General features: G+C 36.1%; 1 pseudogene across 1 annotated transcript in view; it reads right to left on the minus strand.

Moving 5' to 3' along the window:
• Positions 1-24,917, minus strand: part of LOC306856081 (protein Jade-1-like) — a 43,538-nt pseudogene that overhangs the window by 17,221 nt on the left and 1,400 nt on the right. Inside the window, exons 2-8 of the transcript XR_013785771.1 lie at positions 19,813-19,876; positions 19,195-19,280; positions 15,334-15,491; positions 13,007-13,179; positions 10,767-10,978; positions 8,109-8,276; positions 1,918-2,034 (exon numbers count right to left, since the gene is read on the minus strand). The product of XR_013785771.1 is annotated as a protein Jade-1-like (transcript). The remainder of the gene's footprint in view (positions 1-1,917; positions 2,035-8,108; positions 8,277-10,766; positions 10,979-13,006; positions 13,180-15,333; positions 15,492-19,194; positions 19,281-19,812; positions 19,877-24,917) is intronic.

Here is a 24,917-nt window from a genome sequence, read left to right on the forward strand (position 1 = left end):
CATCGTTGGCTCTTTTCCACGCAGTAACAACGAACAGCTGTTGAGCTTTTGAGCTTTAAAAAAGGACGCTAAAGCTCCATACAAATATCATTACGGTACAACATGCAATACTCTTCCATAAGACTAAAATCAAATGACCATTTTCTCGTTATTCACAAATAAAATAGTGACATCCGCCCTAGCTGTCAAAGTAACATCATCCATGAATTCATGTTCGAATGAAAGTAGATCCTGTTCATAAATCTAGTCTGAATGATTTGTTCGTGAAACTCTAGTTCAGCTCAATAACTCAATCTTTTGCTGATTTTCAGTCAGTAATGAAATCTATTACGTGACTTTGTATAGACTGCTTCTATGATACTTTTATGGTGCTCTTGTGTCCTTTTTGAAGCTGGAAAGCATCAGTTGCCAGTTATTGTAAGTGCATGGAAATGAGCATCCAACACAGTCTTCACAATTTCTTCTTTTGTGCTCCAATAAAAAAAATGTACTTGTCTGGATCAACATGTGAATGAATTAGATTTGCATTTTTGCATTCATTATTCCTTAGCTCGTCATATAATCCTGAATATATAAGTATGTGTAACTATACCAACATTCATACAGTATACTCATTATACAGTGCCGTGAAAAGGTTTTTGCTCCCTTCCTGTTTTTTGAATTTGTTGCATATTTGTCAGATCAAACTAATTTTTATATTACACAAAGATAATGCAAGTAAATACAAAATGCAGTTGTTAAATAATGATTTCATTTATTAAAGGGAAAAAAGCTGTCCAAACCTGCCTGGCCCTATGTGAAAAATGAATTGCCCCCTCCTGTTAAATCATGAAAGAACTGCGATTAACTACATTATTTTAGAAAGCGGAGTTAAATTTCACTAGCCTCACCCAGACCTGATTACTGCCAGTCCTGTTGAATCAAGAAATCACTTAAAACAGAACCTGACTGACAAAGTGAAGCATGCTTAAAGAGCAACACATCATGCCGCGATCTAAAGAAATTCAAGAACACATGAGAAACAAAATAGTTGACACGCATCAGTCTGCCATTTCTAAGGCTTTGGGACTCCAGTGAACCAAGGTCAGAGCCATTATCCACAAATGGAGAAAACTTGGAACAGTGGTGAACCTTCCCAAGAGTGGCCGGCCTACCAAATTACTCCAAGAACGCAACGACGACTCAATCCAGGAGGTCATAAAAGAACCCAGAACAACATCTAAAGAACTGCAGGCCTCACTCGCCTCAATTAAGGTCAGTGTTCATGATTCAACAATAAGAAAGAGACTGGGCAAAAAAAGGCATCCATAGGAGAGTTACAAGGTAAAAGCCACTGCTGACCAAAAAGAACACAAAGGCTTGTCTCACATTTGCCAAAAAATATCTTGATTATCCCAGTTGTTGCTGCAAAGGGTGGCACAATCAATTATTAGGTTTATTCACATAGTGCCAGGAAGGTTTGGACAGCTTTTTTTCCCCTTAATAAATGAAATCATTATTTCAAAAATGCATTTTGTATTTGCTCAGCTTAAATCTGAATCACTGAAGTGACATATGCAAAAAAAAATAAAAAAGCGTAAGGGAGCAAAAACTCACACCGATGTATAGCAAATCTCAACTACTTGATTTCTTGTATCTATATTTCTAATATAATCTGCTATATGTAACTAAAAAGCATGAAGATATTATAAACAAAAATCATTAGCTCTGTTCTTGTACTCCGCATAATGACAATAAAGTTGAACCTAATCTCAATGTTCTGTAAAGCTGCTTTGAAATCATGCGTATAGTAAAAACAATGCTAGACTAGACTTTATAAAGTATCCCATCCTTTCTTACCTCTTTGAAAGGAAACTACATGAAAGCTTATTCTGCTGTTTAAATGTGTCAAGTGTTCAAAAGCAGCATCTCTCTCACCTGTATACATGTGCCTGTGTGTTCACGGCACAGGCCACAGGACAAGGCCCAACGACTGGCTGGGATGTGAGATACTTTAGTAATAGGCTCCATCTTCTCAGGGCAGCCAATGCTCACCTTTGATGACATAGAAACAACACAGTCAGAAAACACTTCAACCCAGTTAGCACATCATATGGGATCAGATTAGGAATGGAGAACTGATATTTTCTTACTTAAGATTATTATTGTTGTTGTTTTGTGTTATGTTTTTGGATCCTTGTGTAATAGGACCCCCTTGAAAACGAGATGATGCATCTAAAGGGGTTTATCCCAAAGAACTTAATTTGTTGCAATGAAACAGATCGCTCCATCTTGAGAAAGTCTCTTTAAAAAGTACCCATTTAAAATACACAGCACATTAAAAATGCAATGGCGAACACCCGTCAAGTTGGTCGTGATGAAAACAGTGTGCACACTTTATGATTATTTTGGTAATCTGCAGGAAGCGCAAAAGTGCACATGCTTTTAAGTTTTACCCATTTAAACATTAAAGCAGCTTTAAACCATTCAAGTGCAAGACTCGTGCATTCTCTCAGAGAATGTTTTTATAAAGCCGCCTCTGAAACAGCGTGTGACTACAGAATTATATTTAGCGCTTTGTGTGTAAACGCCCAAATGCATATAAAATTGTCAAAATGCCCATTAACACAAATTCACGTAAACAGTCGGTTTATATCAAACATAGTCAGTATACAGGCTATTAAGTGAATGTAAACAGTTGAGAAACAAAACTCTGCATGAGGTCTTAAAGAGACGGCAACCTAAATAAACCTGTGGCTGTCTTTGTCATTAATGTTTATTTATACAGTGAAGACTACCCACTGTTATTTTACATTTGAATAGATTATTCAATTTCTGTAGTAACTCTGTAGCTAAATATTACTGTTAAAGGGGTGGTTGATTGCGATTTCACTTTTTTCATTTTAATTGGTGTGTAATGTTGCTGTTGGTGCATGAACAGTATCTGCAAAGTTGCTGCGCTGAAAGTTCAATGTCTTTAAAAAAAATCAGGAAGTTTAATGCCTACAAAAACGACTCAAATGGGACTACAACGAGATACTTCCCGGGTTTCATACGTAACAAACCCATAAATTTGCATCAAACCTCCCTCCGGAACATGCAAAAAAGGAGGCAAGGCCATGTTCTGCGGCTTTTGTCGAAGAGGAAGAGTTATAGTGGAGAGCTGTAGCCATGCCGTCGAAAGTGTGTTATTTTCACCCAGCTGTCAGGTCTTCTGTGTTCGGGCTTCCTACAGATGCTGTACTTCGTCAGCAATGGTTCAAATTTATGTTTGATTATGTTCCTGACTATTACAATCGTAACTTAGCTCTCTGTGCTGCGCATTTTACGGAAGACAGCTTCCAGAATCGACAATGCCGGATTCAACCAGAAACTATCACTAAAACATGCAGCAGTTCCAACTTTAAAACCAGAGGCAGCAGTTGTTCGGCCACAACCTGTAAATAAGATTTAATCATTTTAAATGTATTTGCATGTATAATTTCAGACTGTTTTAGTTTTATCAAGGACGTAAACAAATGCCAACGCTGCTTTAGTAGCCAGTTAGTGATGCTATTTCGTGTGTCTATGACAAACGCATACAAACATTTTGGACCTGAATTTGTAATTATGTACTAATTTTGTAAATGTATTTTCCATGTATACTTTATAACGTAATTTTTCATGTAATTACTCAGTTATATTAAATGTTTAATCAGGAGAAAACCGTATCTCAAAAGCTAACAAACAGTAGAAGTTTCCGGACAATGTGCAGTACGCAGTTTAGCCAATCACAACACACCGGCCCAACTAACCAATCAGAGCCCATTGCCTGTTTCTGAGGGAGTGGCTTCATAGAATCAGGAAGTCAACCGGTCGTTCAAATGACAGGAGAAAGCGGCTTACAATAAAGGTGGAATTTATGAAAAATAAGGCGTTTTTAACAAACGAAACACGAAGACATGTTATATTGCACTCCATAAACACAATCAAGCAAAGAAAAAAGGCAGTAAACCACCCCTTTAAACCTACCTGATCAAAAACTTAAAGCACTGTTAATTTCATTTGTATCGTTACACCATTTGTTTGTGCTTTCGCTTGTCATTTATTTGTTCTTTTTTAATTACTGACTGATTACTTTAGTTTGTTTAGTTTAAATAAATTCAATCCAGAGTTTGAAATCAAAGTTCCGTGTGCTGTGCTAATGCACATAAGTATCTTCCTCACAATATAAATATGAATAAACTATTATAAATTGTAAAAAAGTCTTCAGCAAGAACTGCCATTCATTCAATCAGATAACGCAGAAGACTGAGACTTTTATAAGAACATAGATGAACAACTTGCACTTAGGAACATTGTTATGAACTTTTATTTATCTTAAGGAGTTTTCGTGAATCCGGCCACTGACCAGCAGGCTCTAAATTCAACTCAATTCAATTCCTATTTCAGTTGGAAATATTTCAGTTATAAAGAATGTTTAAATAAATACATTGTACACATTCTCTTTTTACGTTGTATGTATATAATGACTGTAAAAATGCCATGATAAAAACCTGTTAATTGAAAAAAAAAAAAAAAAAAAGTAATAATGCAATTTTACTGTAAAAAAGAAGTCATCTTATAATTTATAATAATAAAAAAAACGTAAATCGATTTTTTTTTTTTTTTTTTTAAGGATATGTTGGAGTCACTGGTGTGTGTGCGCGTGTGCATGCTTTTCTTTTTCATTTTACAGTTTTAAACCGCTTTCACATTTTCATTTTTCTAAGTATTTAATATGCAAAGCTTAAAACATGGCAAGGGAATCAATAACAAGTAAACAAAAACTAAATTTATTCATTTTATTCAAATGAATAATAAAAATATATATTTTTTTAAATTCAAAAATATTAATTTAAACATCTAGGGGTATGGTTTACACACTGAATGGTCAGGTAATATTGTAGTATTTATTTAAAAAAATAATATAAGTTTTATTACTTAACATAGTGAATTAGTGTATTATTATTAATAATACCAAGAATGGTCACACTTTACTTTTCCCGCAATAAACTCCTAATTTTCTGTTTATTAATAGTTAGTAAGGTAGTTGTTAAGTTTAGGTATTGGGTAGGATTAGGGATAAAATATGCTCATGCAGAATAAGACATTTATGTGTTTTATAAGTACTAATAAACAGACAATATGCTAGTAATAGTGAGAATTGTTACTTAAAATAAAGTGTTACCCTAAGAATAAATGTAAACTATTACTAAATAAATGTAGGTGTATTGGGTTACATTGTATTATGTGATTTTATTGGTTTAATCTGAACATGTACTGCTGTGGGCAGACAGGGAGCCACCCAGAACTAGTAAACTAGGACACTTCTTTTCAATGCAAAAGGATGAATGATCTAAAGCAGAATCTACAGCAGCGACAATGAGTGCCGCTTTCACATCTTGAGCTGTATGTTAGTTTCAAGTTCAGTTAGACGAGTCTCACGAAGCCTGTGAAGGAATTACCATACAGTATTTCTCCCGATTCTCTCCAAGTGTTACGGATGAAATCAAAGGGAACGGGGCGGCGTAGAACTGAATTCAGCTCAGCAGCAGCTCATGTGCTCGGTTCAGTTTATTCATCAGCCCTTTAAGTGATTTCTGTGAGTCTTTTCACTCGCTTTTGTGGCTCTATACATCCCTGTCATTCTGCCATTGTTACCGCCTCACTCGTCAGCTTCTCTAAACGTTATTGGAATACCCATTTTGACCAGGCTTTTCAAAACTCCCTCTTTGAATCCTCCTCTTCCTGTCAATTCTGCTTTTGTCCTCCTTTGACTGAGATATTCAGCAGCCTTCTGCACGTGAAATAGGCGCTCCTTTACAAAAACATCTTGCCCTCCACCTGACCGAACAAGTTCAAATTTCCGGCTGAAAAGCTTTCCTTTCAAATCACACGACGAGACATAAAGAGAGCCGAGGAAATATTTCAATTAAATTCATCTATTATTGCATGCTAATTACAAGTTTCCTCTGCCTTGCAGATGAATAACAGTGTTTAGGCCTGATTTCCTTTGCACTTTTACTGCTTTATTGCATCTTTTATCAGGCTGAATTAATTCCAAAGTTCAATATTGGAAATAATAAATCAATGCATTTCATTTCTATGATTTTAATACATGCACTGCGGCATGGAGAGTGTATATCAGTTTACAATAGAGAATAATGCATTTCTACTGGAAAGGTATGCTGGAGTGTATTATATCTACACATTACTGCAGAACATTCTGTTTTCCCTTATTATAATATATAATTCAGAGATTTATAATGCTCTGATGCGTCCAAATGTTATGTTCCATTTAAAGCTGCAATGAATTACAATGCAATATTTTATTCCCCCCAAATGTTTCAAACATTTGATTTCCATCGGTCATACAAACAATGCTGTTACAGCCTCAAACAAAACGTCACTATTGATGCAGAAATGACACACCGTTTAAAAACTAAACCTAATCTTGTTTGAAACAAGCTGGATAACTGCAGAAGAAACCATCAAAACAAACACAATGCCTGTGACTATGATTGTAACTGTATGTAACAAAAAAGGGAACATACTTTACATCCAAACATAACTTCGATCTACTTAGAGGGGTTTAGATGAGACTGTATGTGGGAGTGAGAGGAGTTACGTAAAAGAAATGAGAGGCTGGAATCAAAGCCAGGAATGTACATTTATACACTTCATTTATATACATTTCAGACGTTTTGAGTCTTTGCACTGAATGAAAAACCAGTTCCTACCATATGATGTAAATTAAATAGTAGGGATGTAACGATTCCCTCAACTCACGATGCATTTATCACGATTTATTAATAATTAGATTTAAGATAAATGATAAATGGTGTTCTTTTATTATTTCTCAGAAAAAATGCTGCACTTTTCCTTGTGAAATTTAAATGTGAAAAAGCTAAATTGCAATTAAAAGAAATCCCAAATCAAATAAATAATACAAATGAAAGAGACCTCTTCAACTAAACAAACTAAGACTTTGCCTGTGCTCTTTCCGTTTAAAATTAGTCAAACACTTCATTTTAATCACAATCAAAACAAAGATGCTGCATACAAGCAGCAAGAGCAGTGTCCGATTTAAATTAGAAACTGTATCATTTCAAAATATGAAGCAAAACAGAATAGTCCAGATTTGTGAAACTATACTACATGAAACAGAAACAGCAGACGAGATACCCTCTCTGACAGCAGGTGGCGCTTATGGGACAGCAGTGATACGCTTATAAACGCTACTTTAAGGAACAATTGACGATGGGCAAAAAAAGGTCAACAGTTGAGAGACATAAAAAGCTTCTGTAACATTACACACTATAACATTGAAAAGCTTGGAGCTTTTTTTTTTTTTGGAGAAAGAAAGTACAGAAATTAATACTTTTATTTTGCAAGGACGCTTTAAAGTGATGATCAAGACATGAATAATGTTACAAAAGATTTCTATTTCAGATAAATGCTGTTTCTTTCTAATAATCAAAGAAACCTGAAAAAAATTCTACTATTATTAATATTATTATTTGTTTTTGAGCAGCAAATCAGAATATCAGAATGATTTCTGAAGGATCATGTATCTGGAGTAATGATGCTAAAAATTCAATAAATTACATTCAAATATAAAACAGTTATTTTAAATAGTAAAACATTTCAATTTGACTATTTTTGCTGTATTTTGGATCAAATAAATGCAGGCTTTGTGAGCTGAAGAGACTTTTCAAAAACATTAAAATCTTACTGTTCAAAAAGTTTTGACTGGTAGTGTAATTAAAGTTTTAGGAACAATATTAGGGAAAGCAAACACGAGCGAGTACGTAATCATGCGGTCTACAACACAAAATGTGAAATGTGCATCTCATCACACATTAGAGCAGGTGCATGTGTCTCAAATGCAGCTGGCATTTACATACACATGATTACAACGGATTAAATTAATGTGCACGCTGCCTTTATGTCAAACTTTTTTACAAAGTGAGCCAAAACATTGTAGTTTCTGTTCATACTTGAATTCAGGATTTTTTTAGCCATTGCCTCTTTACTCAGAAACAGAACATTTTTCGAAAGCTGATATTTCTTATAACTGCCATTCCCAGACTGATTTCATCCAATACCTCGGGGATCCATAAGGCACAGCTGACGTGGACCCACTTGGTTCCACTGCGCGTGGGTTTCAGAGCTCCTCCTCTCCTGGGACAAAGCAGACATTTGGGCTGCACTCCGAGGGCACAGGTTCGGCACAGCCAGTTACCCTGCGGCACCTTCAAGATCCCGTAACACGCCTGCAGGAGGAACAAAAACATGCTTTCTGTCAACACAACCAGTCATCTTCACTAATCACAACCGTTACATAATCAGAATGATCAGCTTCTGTTGATAATCTAATCGTCAGAGATGCAAACAGGTAAGGGGGGGGGGGGGGAAGGTGAGAACACTGCATGTTTCGCACAGAATTTATTTTGAAGATATTTGCTTTACATGCTCTTTTGTAGTTACTTTGTTTTGTTTTTTTTGTCCAAAACCGTTATTTTTCACACACACAAAAAAGAAAGTTACATCTTGTTGAAACATTTGACAAAAATAAAGATATTTGAATATATATGTGACCCTGCAGCACAAAACCAGTCTTAAGTCGCTGGGGTATATTTGTAGCAATAGCTGATAATACATTGTATGGGTCAAAATTATTGATTTTTCCTTCATGCCAAAAATCATTAGGATATTAAGTAAAGATCATGTTCCATTGAGATATTTTATAAATTTCCTACTGTAAATATCAAAACTTCATTTTTGATTAGTAATATGCATTGCGAAGAACTTAATTTGAACAAATTTAAAGGAGATTTTCTCAATATTTAGATTTTTTTGCTCCCTCAGATTCCAGATTTTAAAATAGTTGCATCTCAGACAAATATTGTCCTATCATAACAAACCATACATCAATGGAAAGCTAATTTATTCAGCCTGCAGATGCTGCATAAATCTCAATTTCATAAAATTAACCCTTATGACTAGTTTTGTGGTCCAGGGTAACCTATTTGGTCAAAATCCCATGTTATAAAAGATGAAGTGTTATGCAGGCTATTCTTTAAGTCAATACTGGCTGATTAGACAGCAATGCTGACCTAACATGCAAATTGTTTGCCCTCTCTTCTCTGATCCCACATCTCAGACCTCAAATACATAAAATATTACCATTTTTAGACAGTTTTTGAAGAGTAAAGAAAATTCTATCCAAAACTTATTGAGACAACAGTTCTCAGTTTACCCTTATAAAATCACAAGTACCCTTGTAAGACCCCCCCCCCCCCCAAAAAAAACACTTTCTCATTGGATCTAAGCAAATCTCATAGGTGACCTATTTTGATCTCAAAAAAGAGAGTTGTCACTGAAAGGTGAGGAGTTTGCCTCCTTGAATCGTGGTTATAAATTTAAGTGAAAGTAAATTACATTAAACTAGCTTATTTTATTACGTGAAGCAAGTTCATATCATAACCTTAAGAGAAAACATCAAAAAAAAAAATGTTCTTAAGAAAAAAGACATTTAGTGGGATAAATTCTAAGTTCGTTAGGATGGTTTTAAAGCTGCAGTCCATACGTTTTGCCTCTCTGTCGCCATCTCTGTTTGAAAACTACTTAATTTCATTTATTTTCCCAAAACTTACTAACCACGCATAATCTTTTTTTTCTAAAAAATGCAGACATGTACATACATCTTGCTCACATATTATTGTAGCACAGTTTGTGCTGAATACAAAAAAAAATTACATGTTGGCCAACAGTATGTTAGAAGTAGCTGAAATAAGCACAAATTTCAGGGCATGTCAAAACATCTCAAGGGCCCCAAAATCACCTCAGACCCCAGAGGGTTACAGTACAGATGCTTGAATAATGTACTTAAATACAGTAATAAAGTTACAAATGTACTTCGTTACTGTCCAGCACATCCCTTGTAGTAGTAATATATTACATGTTATGTTGTAAAGCTTAATGAAATATCTTAATTCTGAGGATTTAACAAGTTGGATGCGATATTGACAAAAAATTATATCTTGATATTTTGACACTATTAGAAATTAATATTTTACAACAAGTTTAAATAGATTTTTTTATGGGAATATTTACCTTTATAAAGCCATTTTTATAAGTGTGCATTAACTTTTGAGTAAAATTCTTACATTTAATCAGTGAATTAGAATAATAAGACATTTGGGCTGTTACCAAGCAAATTAAATCAGTATCAATAAAATTAATCTTTGCAATGCAAAGGAAACACAGAAGCTGCGTCTGAAGTGGCGTTTAGATTTAGATGCATTTACACACCGTTTAGTGCAGAACATGAATGCATTTAACCTGCAATTACAAATGCATAAATAATGTGTTGATATATTAAACAAAACGTTGAATACTGTTATTTTTTATTTAAAAAATAAAAAGAAACTTTAAATGTGAAATTAAAACGGCCAGTAGGTGGCAGCAAGTCACTGTTGAGGGAGTCATTGCGATTGAACTGAATCATTTAAACGGTTGATTCATTCAGGAAACACCGTCATGTTCCTCAGAGACGCAAAACAGTGCTGGGACTGTGTTTGGAATTATTTTTGTTGTCGAAATAGAGCAAAAACAGGCAACAGTGTCTAAAACGTAAGTCTTTTAATTAACTTCTTGTTTTTGAACTGTTGTAAAAAAAAAAAAAAAAAAAAAAAAAAAATCAATATTACGTTTGTAATCATGGCCCACAATACAATCTGGACTGTTTTTGGATTAAATACCTGATGCACACAAACGTTGCATTTGTCGCAGAAAACCATCTCGTTGCCGTCCTCCCCCTCAGGTGAGCGGCACACGTCACAAACCACGTCCTCGTCGTATTCGATGCCCAGACCCTCCTCGGTCTCGATGGCCTGCTGCATGTTCTGCTGACACCTGCTCTCCAGCTCCACCAACACCTGCTCCATGGTGAGCTCGTCCAGCTCTGGAAGTGCTGAGACACACAAACGAAACAGTCTCGTATTTATGGGTTTCTGCCACAATAGTAGGGCCCTATGATTTCCGCGATGTGGAAAACATGGAGGGAATCACGAAACCCAGTCATAAAAATGGCATTTTCTGTATAATGCAGAATGGCATGGAATTTGTCAGTATGCTTAAATCAAATGGCGATATGGACTAGTGTCTTTGAATATTAAAATGCAAAAAGACTATTTTTAATATGAATCCTGCATGTTCTGCATGTCTGCACGGTGTCATTTACTACATATACTGAAGCACGCGTGGCGCTTTTGATGTTTTCAGCGTCTGCCGTCTCAATAAATACATGAACATCTCCAGAACTGCTCTGAGAGTCACTTCATGACCATTTGACCGATTAATTTAAGAAAAACTACCGTCATATCTCACATCACAAACAAAACTCTTCAGGGCAACTCGTCAAAATAAGAGCTACGTTTCATTTTAAGAAATTCTGACTGAAATATATTACTAATGTATGTCTTACTACTACAGCTACTACTAATTTCATTTTTATTAAACCGTCTGTTTTTAAGAAATAATCTCACAAATTTTTACGTTTAAAAAAACATCAGCAGTAAAGCTCTGCTGTGCAGCACTTTATTTGCCCAAAAAAATGAAGGGGTTTGTTTAAAGGGGTCATAACACACAGTTTTACCCAATCTCATGTTAATCTTGAGTACCTGGAGTAGTATTGCATCCTTCATCTCTCCAAAAAGTCTTTAGTTTTATCATATTTATAAAAGACAGCTTTACGATTCTCTCCGAAAACAGCCGAGCTCCTGGAGGCGTGCCGTGGGCGGAGCTAAAGAGCCGATCGCCAGCTAAATAGAGATATTTGATGCGGTTTCACTTACCATCTGCAGTTCTTAATCATGACCGGGATCTTTTATCGCTGGGACGATGTGCAAATCCAGCGTCGAACTTGGCCTTGTTTATAAAACGTTCGTCAACAAACACACTTGAGAAACTCCGTTGTGGCCCCGGAAAAACAAACTGCATCCACTTTTTACATAACGCTGGGTTCTTCGGGAAGCTGAACAAGGTTATCTTGTAAAAACACACTTCTTTAGGAGACATTCTTCCTGAGCGAGTCCTGTGCAGTGCAGCCAAATGAAGCGCGTTGATGGGCGCACTCTCGCTCTGGTCGTTCCGGGAGAAATGCCCATATAAGGAGTTCCACCCTCGTTTATGTCATCAAGAGCCACGATCGGAAAAACTCTCCGAAACTTGTACGAACCCAGAAGTAAGATTTTTGTCAGAAATACTGTTATACGTCCAAATTGTTTTTTTTAAACTTTATCCATGCTTAGCATGAGAATCCAACTCTTTAGCAGTGTAAACAATTCTGAATGCAGGAAACAGCATTGAACCCCCCCTTTAATTTAATAACACTTTATTTTAATTTTCCTTCATTTGATTACCAGAAAAATAGTTTGGTGGTTCTGATAATTAAAATTTCAATAAACTATTAAAATGGAATCCAGAAAAAAAATATGGAAAATACAGAGGAATTTGTTAAATAAATAAATACAACTGAATTTGAGAAGAAAAAAGTATTTCATTGGGCTGTTTTTGTTAAACTATTAATACAAAAGATTTTTTAGAAAACAATTAAACTGATTTTATAGGGCCCTACTTTAGCACAGTGAAGAACGAGAGAAGAGGGATAAAACTGTGACATATCATAGTCCAGACTTGAACCTGTGAACTTCTGCTCAAGCGTAAAAGAAATTACATTCACATCCGCGCTTGGCACTTAATTATTTCTTGATGCTTAATTATTAAAAAAAGTCAGAATTGCCAGATGTAAACTCACAAATGCGAGAAAAGTAGTCAGAATTGTGAGAAAAACGATGCAATTACCTTTTTTTATTATTATTTATTCCATATGTTTAAATAAAAACACATTTTAATTATTAATAAAAACTATAATAGTATCTTAAATGATACAAAAATAACACAGATAGCGCAACAAAACTACTAAGGATTCAGATCTTACCTAGTTGTCTGAATTCAGCATTAACCAGTTCAAGCCAGGTCACATCCAGATCATCAAGATTGTAACAACTCAATGGCTCGGTGAGACCGTGTGACTCTCCGAAGCCAAACTCTGACTGGCCCATGGTTTGGATCGGAGAAAAGAATGGGATTCGATTGACCTCCGGAAGCATCCTGGGGAAAAATTGCACACTTGAATGACCACAAAACTCATGCATCAAGTATTCAAAGGAATGTTTCAGCTTCAAGTAAAGCTCAACAGACAGGATTTATCGCATAATGTTGATAGCCAGAGGAAAACATTGTAACTTGTCCTTTATTTATTTACTTATAAGAAAGAAAATCCATCCCAGTGTCCACAGTGGCATGCAGTAACTTATGACCCGTGTCAATGCACGCTGAAATCAGTCATGTTTTCTGATCAGATGGTTCTTTCTCTCCATTCATGAAACGATATTACAGCACAAATGCAACGTGGCCCGCTGTGGTTTCAATGAGCATTTCGGACGTTGTTGATACCTGCATTTAGTGCTGTCCATTTGTGATCGGATCTGAATACCAGATGTAAATGCACTGCAGTTCTTTCATCAGTAATTCTGAACTGAATTCATTTATGCTGTATGCTTGAAATGCAGTGCATATTCAATACACAACCTCATTTACTGACAGACAGCTGCTACTGAAGCAAAGGCATGTGAGCAATTCACTAATAATTAGAAATGAACAAATACAGTCAGTTCCTAACTAAATCGTATAACAAAATAAAATTTTGGAAAATGAAATTGGTATTGAGAATGAAATGTCAATAGTATTGATAGTGGCTTCTTGAATATTGGTATTGTGATGACACTAACCACTAGTATGAGCTGATGAAGGAAAACAAAGCCTAAATAGCATGCATGAAAGCATAAATGCATGAATGAATGACATTGCTAAGCTATTAATTCTGAACACCAATCTGGTTCGTCAAGCACAACCCATGAATGACAGAGACAGCAGATGGATGTTGAATGAAATACTGAGAGATATAGATGTGAATGTGGCTCTTTCCATGTCTTTATTACTTTTGTCAAATTAATTTAATAATATTAATACATCAATATGGGTCATGCACTGAGAAATTACATTTTCCTTAAACTTTTGATATATAAGAGACCATTGTAATATTGAATGTTTGATATCCGAAATGCCGCTAATTTCCAACTCATTTTTGCAGATTTGTGGATAGGGATATATTTGCTTTTTTAACAACACCAAGTCTCTCCTGTGCAGAGATTATAAACAAATAATTTTATTTTGGTCAGTTTCGAGCAAAAATATACTTGGTCGAACTAAATAAACAACAATCAAGTTTGTTTTATAACGAAAGTACATTTGAAAGTTTTGAAAATAACTATATAATAACATTAATCACAGATGTTTGTTTTTCTCAGACAGATGCCATGTAATCTTCACATTTTATTTGAAGATGGTCTAAAGCAAAAGAGCTGTAAAAACCTTTTAGAGCTCCTTGCATTTGAGTTTTCATAATCCATTTGAAAATCTATATTACATTATTTATTTAATAATCTGTATATACAAAATTTTATTCAAGTGTCATGTTTGTGATTTTTAATGACCTTTGAAACAAAACAGACTTGTGATTTAAAATAAATCATGCTTCATTCAAAAACACAACTATTTAAATGTTATTTGTGTATTTTACTTTGATTTTATTACAGGTAGGCCTACAGCATTCGTCTTATCGGCAGGGTATATCGGCATAATTTTTCCCATCGGGCCGATGTCAGGGTTTACATTTCAAGCCTTTATTGGCCAATTCTAATAACGTTTTGATAATATTGTGCATCCCTTATATAAACATAATGTACATTTCAGAACTCGAAAACAATCTGCCAAAATGTCTGAAAAATATCTATTGTGCAACAATTTCTTGCATAAGCTTTTCTTGAGCGTGTATTCTTGTACAGGTAAGAGTTGCTCTCTTCTCAGAGACATATTATGGTGCAACACTGTATGCAAATTCATTCTGACATCTGAAAAAGGCTTTTTTTCCCACTGTATTTACATTTACATTTATGCATTTAGCTGACGCTTTTATCCAAAGCGACTTACAATTGCTATATATGTCAGAGGTCGCACGCCTCTGGAGCAACTAGGGGTTAAGTGTCTTGCTCAGGGACACATTGGTGTCTCACAGTGGATTCGAACCCGGGTCTCTCACACCAAAGGCATGTGTCTTATCCACTGCGCCATCACCACCCCCTATTTCTACTCATGAAACACATCGGTCTAGATCATGCCTGTGATTTACTGCGTGACTCTCACCTGATTACAGGCTCAGGAATGGGTTCCACATTGGCTGGCACCTGAACACCCTTCTCCCATTCCTGCCTCCAGGGGTCGGAGAGGAAATAAAACTCCTCTGGGCTCAGTTGTGCTGAATCAGGCAACTTCATGGCTGTAATAAAATCGGTCCGAAACACCTGAAAGAACAGAACATCGGCAACATTCAACAAGAAAGAATCCCTTCTCGCTCTGGTGACATTTTCACTGGCGCCGAGGCAAGAATTAAACATTTTGCCATGTTTTAGAAAGCAATTTTTTTCCAGAATGCAAAATATATGAAATAAGAAACACTCAAATATGTATGAACACATAATATAAAATATTAAGATATTTAAACACCTGCAGTGTTGGGGGTAACGCATTTCAAGTAACACGACTTACGTAATCAGATGACTTTTTTTTTTTTTTTTACTTTGCTTTTCTGATTTATTGACTGGCAGATCTCATTAACTGTGCGTCCTCTACTGTACAGATGTGAAGTTACATTTTCTTCAGCCTGACATGTTTTCATTTCACTTTTGTTGTGAAAGGGCTTTTACATTTGCCAAAAATATAACTTTTTTTAATATTAAAAACATAAGCAAGCCCAGCCCTGATAGGAAAACGTAACGCAACATTACTTTCCATAAAAAGTAACACAACTGGTTACTTTTTTAGGGAGTAATGCAATATTGTGATGCATTGGGCCTACTTTTAAAAATAACTTTCCCCAACACTGGACAGCTGACCTTCAGCTAAACACATATCTGATTCCCACTGGAAACCCAAGCCATCGCAAGGCAAAGGAGACACATTTACCTACAAAGCTAACTTTTCTTAATGTCGTGTTATGAAGCAGACTCAGAGCTTCAATCTATATAGAAACACCACACAGATGCAGGTAATCCACGTGCACGGTCTCAAATTCATTCAAAACAATCGTCTCTTAAATTAATATATAAATACTCTGTTAAAATGCTTTGAAACATGTGTATTGTGAAAAGTGCCATACAAATAAATCCACTTCATATGCTGGGGTGTGCACTATTGATCGTCTACAATTATATCGTAATTGTTTTAATGATGTGTGAGCTGACATTATCAAGTATGCATGAGTATATGCAAAAAAGCCTATAAGTGAGTTACATTTTAGACAATATTGTCTGTTTTTGCTTCGCCAGTAAAAACGGTTCCAAACAAAGCCAGATCAGAACATTTATGCATCTCAAGGCAAACTGCAGTGAGTCCGTGATTCAATGATCCGTTCATAAAGACAGTCACTTGCTTCATTTCTAAATAGGGTTACAAAGGGGTGGAAATCTTCCGTAAACTTTCCATGGGAACTTCGTCTGGGGAATTTGGGAAATATTCCAAGTTTGAAACTTACCAGGAATTTATGTGAATTAATTGGAAATTTATAAAACTGTATATACAAACATTTTGTTTGATCATAGGCTCACATGTATGCAAATTAATACACATTTTAAAAATGACACTTTTGGATTTTTGGGGGGAATCTGTGATGCTTTTTTCAGGATTTATTGATGAATAAAAACTTCAAAATAGAAATCTTTTCTAACAATATAAGTCTTTACTACTACATTTTATTGAGCACATCCTTGTTGAATAAAAGTATTAATAAAAAAAATTTAAAAAATAAAAGATGCTGACCCCAAACTTTTGAATGGTAGTGTAAAAAAGTTGTTAAAAAAGGATTATTTTAAATGTTTTGTTTTTTAAAACGGTATTCATCAAATATTCCTGAAAAAAACAATCACAGGTAATAATAATAATAATAATATTTTATATATATATATTAAGCAGCACAACGGTTTACAAAATTGATAATAAATAAGCATACTGTATTAGAATGATTTCTGAAGGATCATGTGACACTGAAGACTGGAGTAATAATGATGTTCAAAATTCAGCTTTGCATCACAGAAATACATTATATTTTAAAGTGTATTACATCAGAAAACCATTATTTTTAATTGTAATACCGGCAATACTGCAGAATATGTTTTTTTCTGCATTTTTGATCAAATAAATGAAGGCTTGGTAAGAAAAAGATATGCAATGTTTAAAAACATTAAAAACAGTAATGTGTCCAAACTTTTGACCAGTACACTTCTGTATGATAACAGAGCTTGCTAGCAGAAGGATCATCACAGCTTGATCTATATAGCACATACCTCATAAACCGTCTAGCTGCTGTATAAACACTTTATGGTATCTACTAGATAAACTTGAATCCCATAGATCAAATATATTTAGATGTAGTCTTTGGGCTCAAATGCAGCAAGTGTGCTTCAGAGAGAATGGAGGGGAATCCCCGTCTCAGGTGACTAGAGGGGATTGTGTGTGTGTGTGTGTGTGTGTGTGGGGTGGGGGGGGGGGGGGGGGGCAATAGCCTAATTGAGTTGCACAGTATATTAAACACAGCACAAGTGTTGTAATATTCATGTAATTTAGATGAATACTTACCAAGATGGACATTTTGAGTGCAGGATTTAAGAAATGATCTGTGCATGTTATGGAGGAAAGCAGTGTGCTGTGTGCATGGGATTGAACAATGTGTACGGTAGAAATTAAACTGAAATGGCATTAAATCTGCTTGTTTTAACCAAGATTATGCTGCAAGAATATGTTCTACATTTTAGTTCCCAGTTATGCAATTTTGCAAATTTACAGTTAATTCCCATGGAAAGTTTCCAGTCTTGAAAATTCCCGGAATTTTGCAACCCTATTTCTATATGAATCAGCCACTGAATGAATCTTTTGAATGAGTGATTCAAGAAATCATTCATTAATTAAGACAAGGACTTGCCGCCACCTACTGGTGGTTTTAGTGTGATATTTATTTATCCATGAAAGGCCTAAATCAGTCAAGGTACGCACTCAATAAAATACTTTAATTATCATCATCTAAAAAATAATAAAATATATTGAGATCATTTTTTCCTAAACATCGCACACCCCTGCCATCCGCTCAGTTGATTAATCCATTGATTATTTCTTACTAAAAATGCTGGCATTAATGTGAAGATCTGACTGTGAAGTTCTGGGCCCGTATTCATGAAGAATCTTAGTGCTAAGAGTTGCTCCTAGTGACACAATTCTGTGAAAAATCTTAGAAATGTGGGTGTTTCCTCTTAAAATTAAAGAAAAGATCCTAGTAAAGAAAAAAGTAATTCAGAAAGCATCTTAACCCTTAAAAGAGGTCTTAAGGTCCGAAATTGTTAGGAGTACAGACGAGGACTTTTAAGGGGCTTAAGAGTTTCTTTAGCAGCGGAGAAAATGGATGAAACATGAAGACGAAGAAATGTGTTGCACACAGTGCATGGCAGTGAGTTAATAAGACGCTACGCATTAGATCGTACAGGGATCATGTTTGTGACCGATCTTATTAGAGACACGCTAACAACTCAGACACCGCGCTGAAATGCCATAGCGCCAGAAATCACTACATTAACATATTTGGCAACTGGAAAAATGCACGTATGCAGCAGTGATGATTTGGGTCTGTTACAGCACTTATGTCGCTGTTCATTTCTTATAAAATACGTTACACACACACATATATAATGTGTGTGTGAGAGAGAGAACAGAAAAATTACGCCTGTAATTTCAAAGTGAAGGCTTATAATAAACCCTACTCTTAAAAGCACTCATTTATTTCCTTCTTGGACAACCAACCAATCACAGTCTTCAAAGTTTTTGTCTTTTCCTCGCTCAGAGTTGCTCTCAGATTGGTCCTGAATCACTTTTAAGCTAAGACTCCTAGTTAGACATTTTTAAGTTAAATTAGGAGCTCTCCTGGTGTATATCTGTGTTTGTTGATGAAGCAGTATTTCTCACCTCAGACGGTTTCTTCTGCTCATGGCGTACCCATGTGCTGCTGGTCCCTGTGTTCTTTGAAGACCGTGACCAGGTGGTCACATGACCTGCAAAAGATTGAATAACAAATGAAAATCCTTCCATCATTTACTCATCCTCATGTTCTTCCAAACCTCTATGATTTTTTAATCGGTTTGAAATGGAAGCAAATGCTGCAACTTGATTATCTAGACATCCTTTTTTAGAAAAATCAGTGAGTTTCAAATATGATCATCAGGATTTTGAGGAATGTTTATGTTCATCTATCAATATTGCACTGCATTGCATGTTTTGATCATTAAACTAAGCATTAAATATCATCTTGCCAATACTGGCAGATACATAGTGACAGCTGATATTCGTGCAGTAAGTAGTCTGCTATCCTGTTATAGAGATCTCATTTCATCTTACATTTTGTCCAAATGTCATAATCTGCACTAAATTGCATAGTTTTTCTCAACTGGGGTCTGTGAAAATAAGCTTTTTTTTTTCTTTTTTTGAGTATGAGCTGCATATTCTCACTATTTACTACTTTGTTATCTTGATCTATAAAGATGTTATGCAGTGGTGAGGAGCCGTGCGTCTGTGTTTATCACTCACTGTCGGTGGTGTCAGAGTCGTTGCTGCTGGTGGAGTATTTCCTCCTCTTCATCTCACTCTCCATCTGTCAGCAAAGAAGGGATGAACAATTATCAAACTCTGAAAAGATGGCAGAAACGCATGCTGAAAGCTCAGTGTGAAAGTGTGCTGGTAGAAATGTGTCTGAACAGGCAGGCCTGCTGTATTCGGTGCGTCACAGACAGGGGAGGAAACACTTCGCCGGCTGCTGGCAGATTTGTGTGCTCATAAAACAGGGCTTTTCCCTTTTATGCTGGTCTCTTCCTGTTGCCTCTCAGCCCAATCTACAGTTTACAAGAGACTGAAAACCCCATTCGCCGATGCTACCTTCACTCCACACAGGGGCGATTTGGTGAAATGATCTCTCCCGGCTTGGGCGATATTAAAGGGATAGTAGACGAATTGTTGAACCACTGATGTTACATGGATTATTTTAACGATCTCCTTGCTACATTTTGTGCATTGATGGTGAAAGGATCCTTGCTGTCTATGGAGGGCCAGAGAGCTCTCAGATTTCATCAACAATATCTTAATTTGTGTTCTGAAGATGAACAAAGGTCTTAAAGGTTTGGAACAACATGAGGGTGAGTAGTTAATGACAGAATTTTCATTTTTGGGTGAACTATCCCTTTAAGGCTGGGTGATATGGCAAAACATTTTTTCACAACATTCTGTTTTATATTCCCCTAAATTCTGTTTTCCCTTTTATTTTTTTCCTGGATTCTGTGTTTTATGATTTATAAATTTATCATAAATAAATGGTGTCTAATTAAATCAATTAAAACTTGAACAATTTAAGCAATCTTTTAAAGGGGACCTATTATGCAAAAATCCCTTTTATAAGGTGTTTGAACAGTTGTGTGGCTATAATGTTCGAAAACAACCAGCCTATAATGGTAAAAATCCGCCCACTAATTTTTTTATAATCTCAATAAATCATAAGCAGTCTCTCAGAACAAGCGATTCGAGATTTCATTCTACGTACACGCCAAAAATTCCCGCCCATTTGTGACAATCACTGCCCTATTAGCATAAATGCAACCCTGAGTGAGAAGCAGCAGTCCACCGTTAGTGTTTTCTTGCTGTAACATTAGCTGCTGGAGATATACAATGTCAGCGCTAAAGAGGCATTACAAGTGTTGTGTTGGGATGCACCAATGAACATATTGGCTCAGATGGAGGGAGTCTATGGAGCTCCTGAGGACTAGGGCTGGATATCGTTCAAAAATTTGATACCGATACCGATACCTTGAGTTCGATACCGGTTCCTGAACGATGTTCTGTGATTAATAGTAAATCTCCATCACATGCTTTCAGATGGAGCAGCATTTACTACACAGAGCTGTAGTTCACTGACAATCTACACAATCAATTGCCAGTCAATGCTTGTGTTTATACCAGCTGCAACACGTCCCGGAGCTCATGCTCGTGCAGTCAGTAACGTAGACGGCAGTGCGGTGGTGTCTTGAGTCTCACAAAGCTATAAAGTAAATAAACAATGTCTCCGTCTTTTACTCTCGCAATGAGCTTATCATACTCATTTGCTAAATTAGTAGGGCCCTATGATTTCCTCAATGCAGAAAACGCAGACGCAATATATGTATTTTACTCCCTAATATCGGTATCGGTCGTGCTCTAATATACTGTATATCCCCTGATTCCCCCTTCCTTTTTTTCAAAACAAAATTCAGTGAAAGACAGCAGTGTGGGGCTGGCATGGGATGCACAAGTTAACAGTGTGCACACGGAGCTGGATGCGTCCGCAGAGAAATGCATGTGAACAGGAGAATTCTGGGTGAGAGAGAGAAGAGACTGCAGTCCCCCAGGGAGAGAGAGACATCTTCAGCTGTTCTCTCCTGCACACTACAGCCAATGCTGCTATTTTAGGAACAAATGAACAGGAGAAAGAGACGCTCGCAGACCAGAGGAGCACAGCCGTATCAGAACCTGTTTACACCTGCTTTCAATCTCCGTTCATCTCATCACATGTGCTCGAGTGAAGCAGATCGGGAGTTTGAGGCTCACAACTGAAAAGAGAACGTCTGAATGATCATTCTTTCACCTTTTTTATTTATAATATCAATCTTTTCGCCATTTCATTGGAGGAAACTATCATCAAATACACACAGAATCTCAAATGAAACTCAATCTGACTCTTCATGCCAAAATCAGCAAAGAAAAGAGTTTGGTTTAACAAAGAAAGAGACAATTATTTAACCTTTTTTTGTACAGTATGTGCTTCTTAAAATAAGAAAATTTTGATATTGTGATGTGTTTTAATAATTACTTTATTTTATTTTTGTTTCAATTGAAACAGTAAACCTGTTGTGCAGAACTTCGTTTGCTACATTCATCTAATTACTACACTTTGAGAAGTTTGTATTCAATTATAACAAAAAAAATCTGAAAAAAATAAAGCGGGGGGGGGGGGGGTATTAATATCATATTGTTTTTAAAATGTTAATAAACTGTTAATGTTTCATGAATTTAATTAATTAGACATGCCTTTTGATTATCGCAATTTAATTAAACCATTAAAATGGAATCCAGAAAAAATTAAATGGGGGAGAAAAAAAAAAAATTAAATAAACGTATTTCTTGTGCCTCTGAAAGTGCAGAAACATCTCAAAGATCATCCAGAGAATTTTACTCTATACCACAGCAATGCAATTAAAGTATTTTCTTAATACATTATCACAAATCTATTTTTTACTTTGCCATTATAGGGTATGGATTGTAGATTAAAAAAAAGAAAAAAAAAGCATAAGGCTACAAGAAAAAAAGTGACAAAATGAAGGGGTCTGAATACTTCTGGAAGGCCCAGTAAACGTACATATTCTGTGTTTCTAAATCACAGCATCATCTCTCTGGGTGTAAACAGATCTGTCAGATGGACTCTGCTGCTAAACACTGACAGCTATTGACAGTAAACATCAGGACCACATGCATCCCTCACAAACACTGAAGCTGCAGCACTAAGCATGTCACGCACTGGCTATGTGTTATGGGTGATGGGAACATCTGAGCCAGAGCTCCCACAGGCAGAGCTTCATTCATGAATAACCCCCTCATATACGAGAAACACACACTGTGACCATGTGACCGCCTCGCCTCCTCCTCCACCAATCACACGGCAGATGACAAACACTTTATGGGTGTAGCTGCTCCGCGAGATTCAATATTGTTAACTTGAGCACATTAAAATTTACATGTCAAAGAACCCAAGTTATTTAGTGCCAAACACAAATATCATGACACTTTTCTGTGTCCACATGAAAGTGGTGTAAAATTATACTGTATATGCTTCAAATTCAGATATAAACATGCATTTTAACAATAGACTTATTGACTAAACTGCCCAGCATGTTATGCGTGTAATATCTAAGATGATAGTGGTTTAAAATCCTTCCAGAATCTTAAAACTGAATATAATCTGCCAGGCACCTCCTTCTTTATGTATTTGTGCATTAGATCGGCGCTACAGGTGTATGGGGTGCCTTTGAACTCTCTGCCTGTTCACCCTTTACACAAACTAATCCTTCCTTCTGAGGAGTCTCCCTCCTCTGCTTCAGTCATCTATCTCTTTCTGTTTGGGCTAAGGATTTTAATAAGGATGTGCATGTTTTATTTTCCGATCATGTATGGGGTGTGCTTAAATTGTCTTCTAAAAGCCCTAATCACCAAATTATTCATTGGAAATTGCTGCATAGGGTTTACTTGCCTCCAATGAAACGTTTTTATATGAATCTGTCATCTTCTCCTAAGTGTAATCTCTGTTCCCAAGGAGTTTTAGGCACGTTTTTGCATTTTGTTGGGGGGGGGGGGGGGTGCCCCTCTCTCTCACCTTTTTGGTCTCAGCTCTCACAGGACCTATCATATTACTGAGATATGTTTGACTATGTGCTTTTAAAATGACTTTTGGGACTTCACCTTGTCCATCCAACAAAGATCTTTACTGTTAGCTGCTCTCACAGCAGCAAAAATATTGCTAGTCAACCGTTGGAATCCTCCTCACACAATGAACAGACGGACCTGGACGGTGTATTTGTTGATTAACGTTGGAACACCATTCAGATTAGCACTTAGCATGAAGAGAGAAAAAAAGAGCACTAGCAAGAGAAACATACTATTAGCACTAGTCAGTCTTGTTATTTTTTCCGATTTTGGTTTTATCAACTATCTAGTCAAATGTGTTCATTGAACTTTAAGCATTACTGGTTGCTATGACAATATACATGTTGGCGATGATATAAAGTGTTGAACCTTTTCTATATCGTCGTGGTATGCAAATATATCTGTGGTGCTTTTAGTGGGCAGGAGCTATTGACACGTCAGAGCGAGAAAGAAACATGGATAAATGAGTAATAAGAAGCTTTCTGTATGAGTGTACCCCAAGACAAAGATAACTATAATGATAATAAGAAAGATAAAACAATAAAAAAATTGTTCTAAGGGTTAGCGATTGTCCCTTCGCTAACAGACCGTGTAAACAGGCCTTAATAGTGTTACTTACACATTTTCCCACGCAGTATTTTGTATTTATATTTATTGCTCATGTATCCGCCTTGAGCAGCCTTACGCACGGCTAGTCCTTCTGACATTTGCCGCAAGCTCTGATGTCTCTGTAGTGATTAAACATGACATACAATTCATTTTGGGTATATTTAACTGGCTTTCGTGGTCTCATGAATCTATCTTTTGTTCCTGGTCATATCGTTTTGGCTGAGCACAAAGTTATGTTTAACTTTTTATACTTATTTTGAACTTTACAGTACAGCGCTGACTTTGTAGCATACGTTTGACTGAATTGTTTGTTTTTCGTTTTTGTACTTTTCTTTTTTGTTCATTAAAACTGATATTTAACAAAAAGAGGCAGAGTTGTGCTTATTGTCGTGCTTTATCGTCGATTGCTACTTTCCGGCATACACCAGGCCTATGTAAGGGTACTGTTGGCGGTGGAAACACAAGCTGGATCAGGATGTTCGGTCCTGAATTGTACCATACTGTACTGTACCGCTCGGTGGAAACAATCAGTTAGTCTAAGCCCTGTCTGTGAAACCAGGCCTTTGAGTTTGAAGTTAATCTGT

The sequence above is a fragment of the Barbus barbus genome (genome assembly GCF_936440315.1).
Source record: "Barbus barbus genome assembly, chromosome: 36".
In the NCBI taxonomy this organism is placed as follows: domain Eukaryota; kingdom Metazoa; phylum Chordata; class Actinopteri; order Cypriniformes; family Cyprinidae; genus Barbus; species Barbus barbus.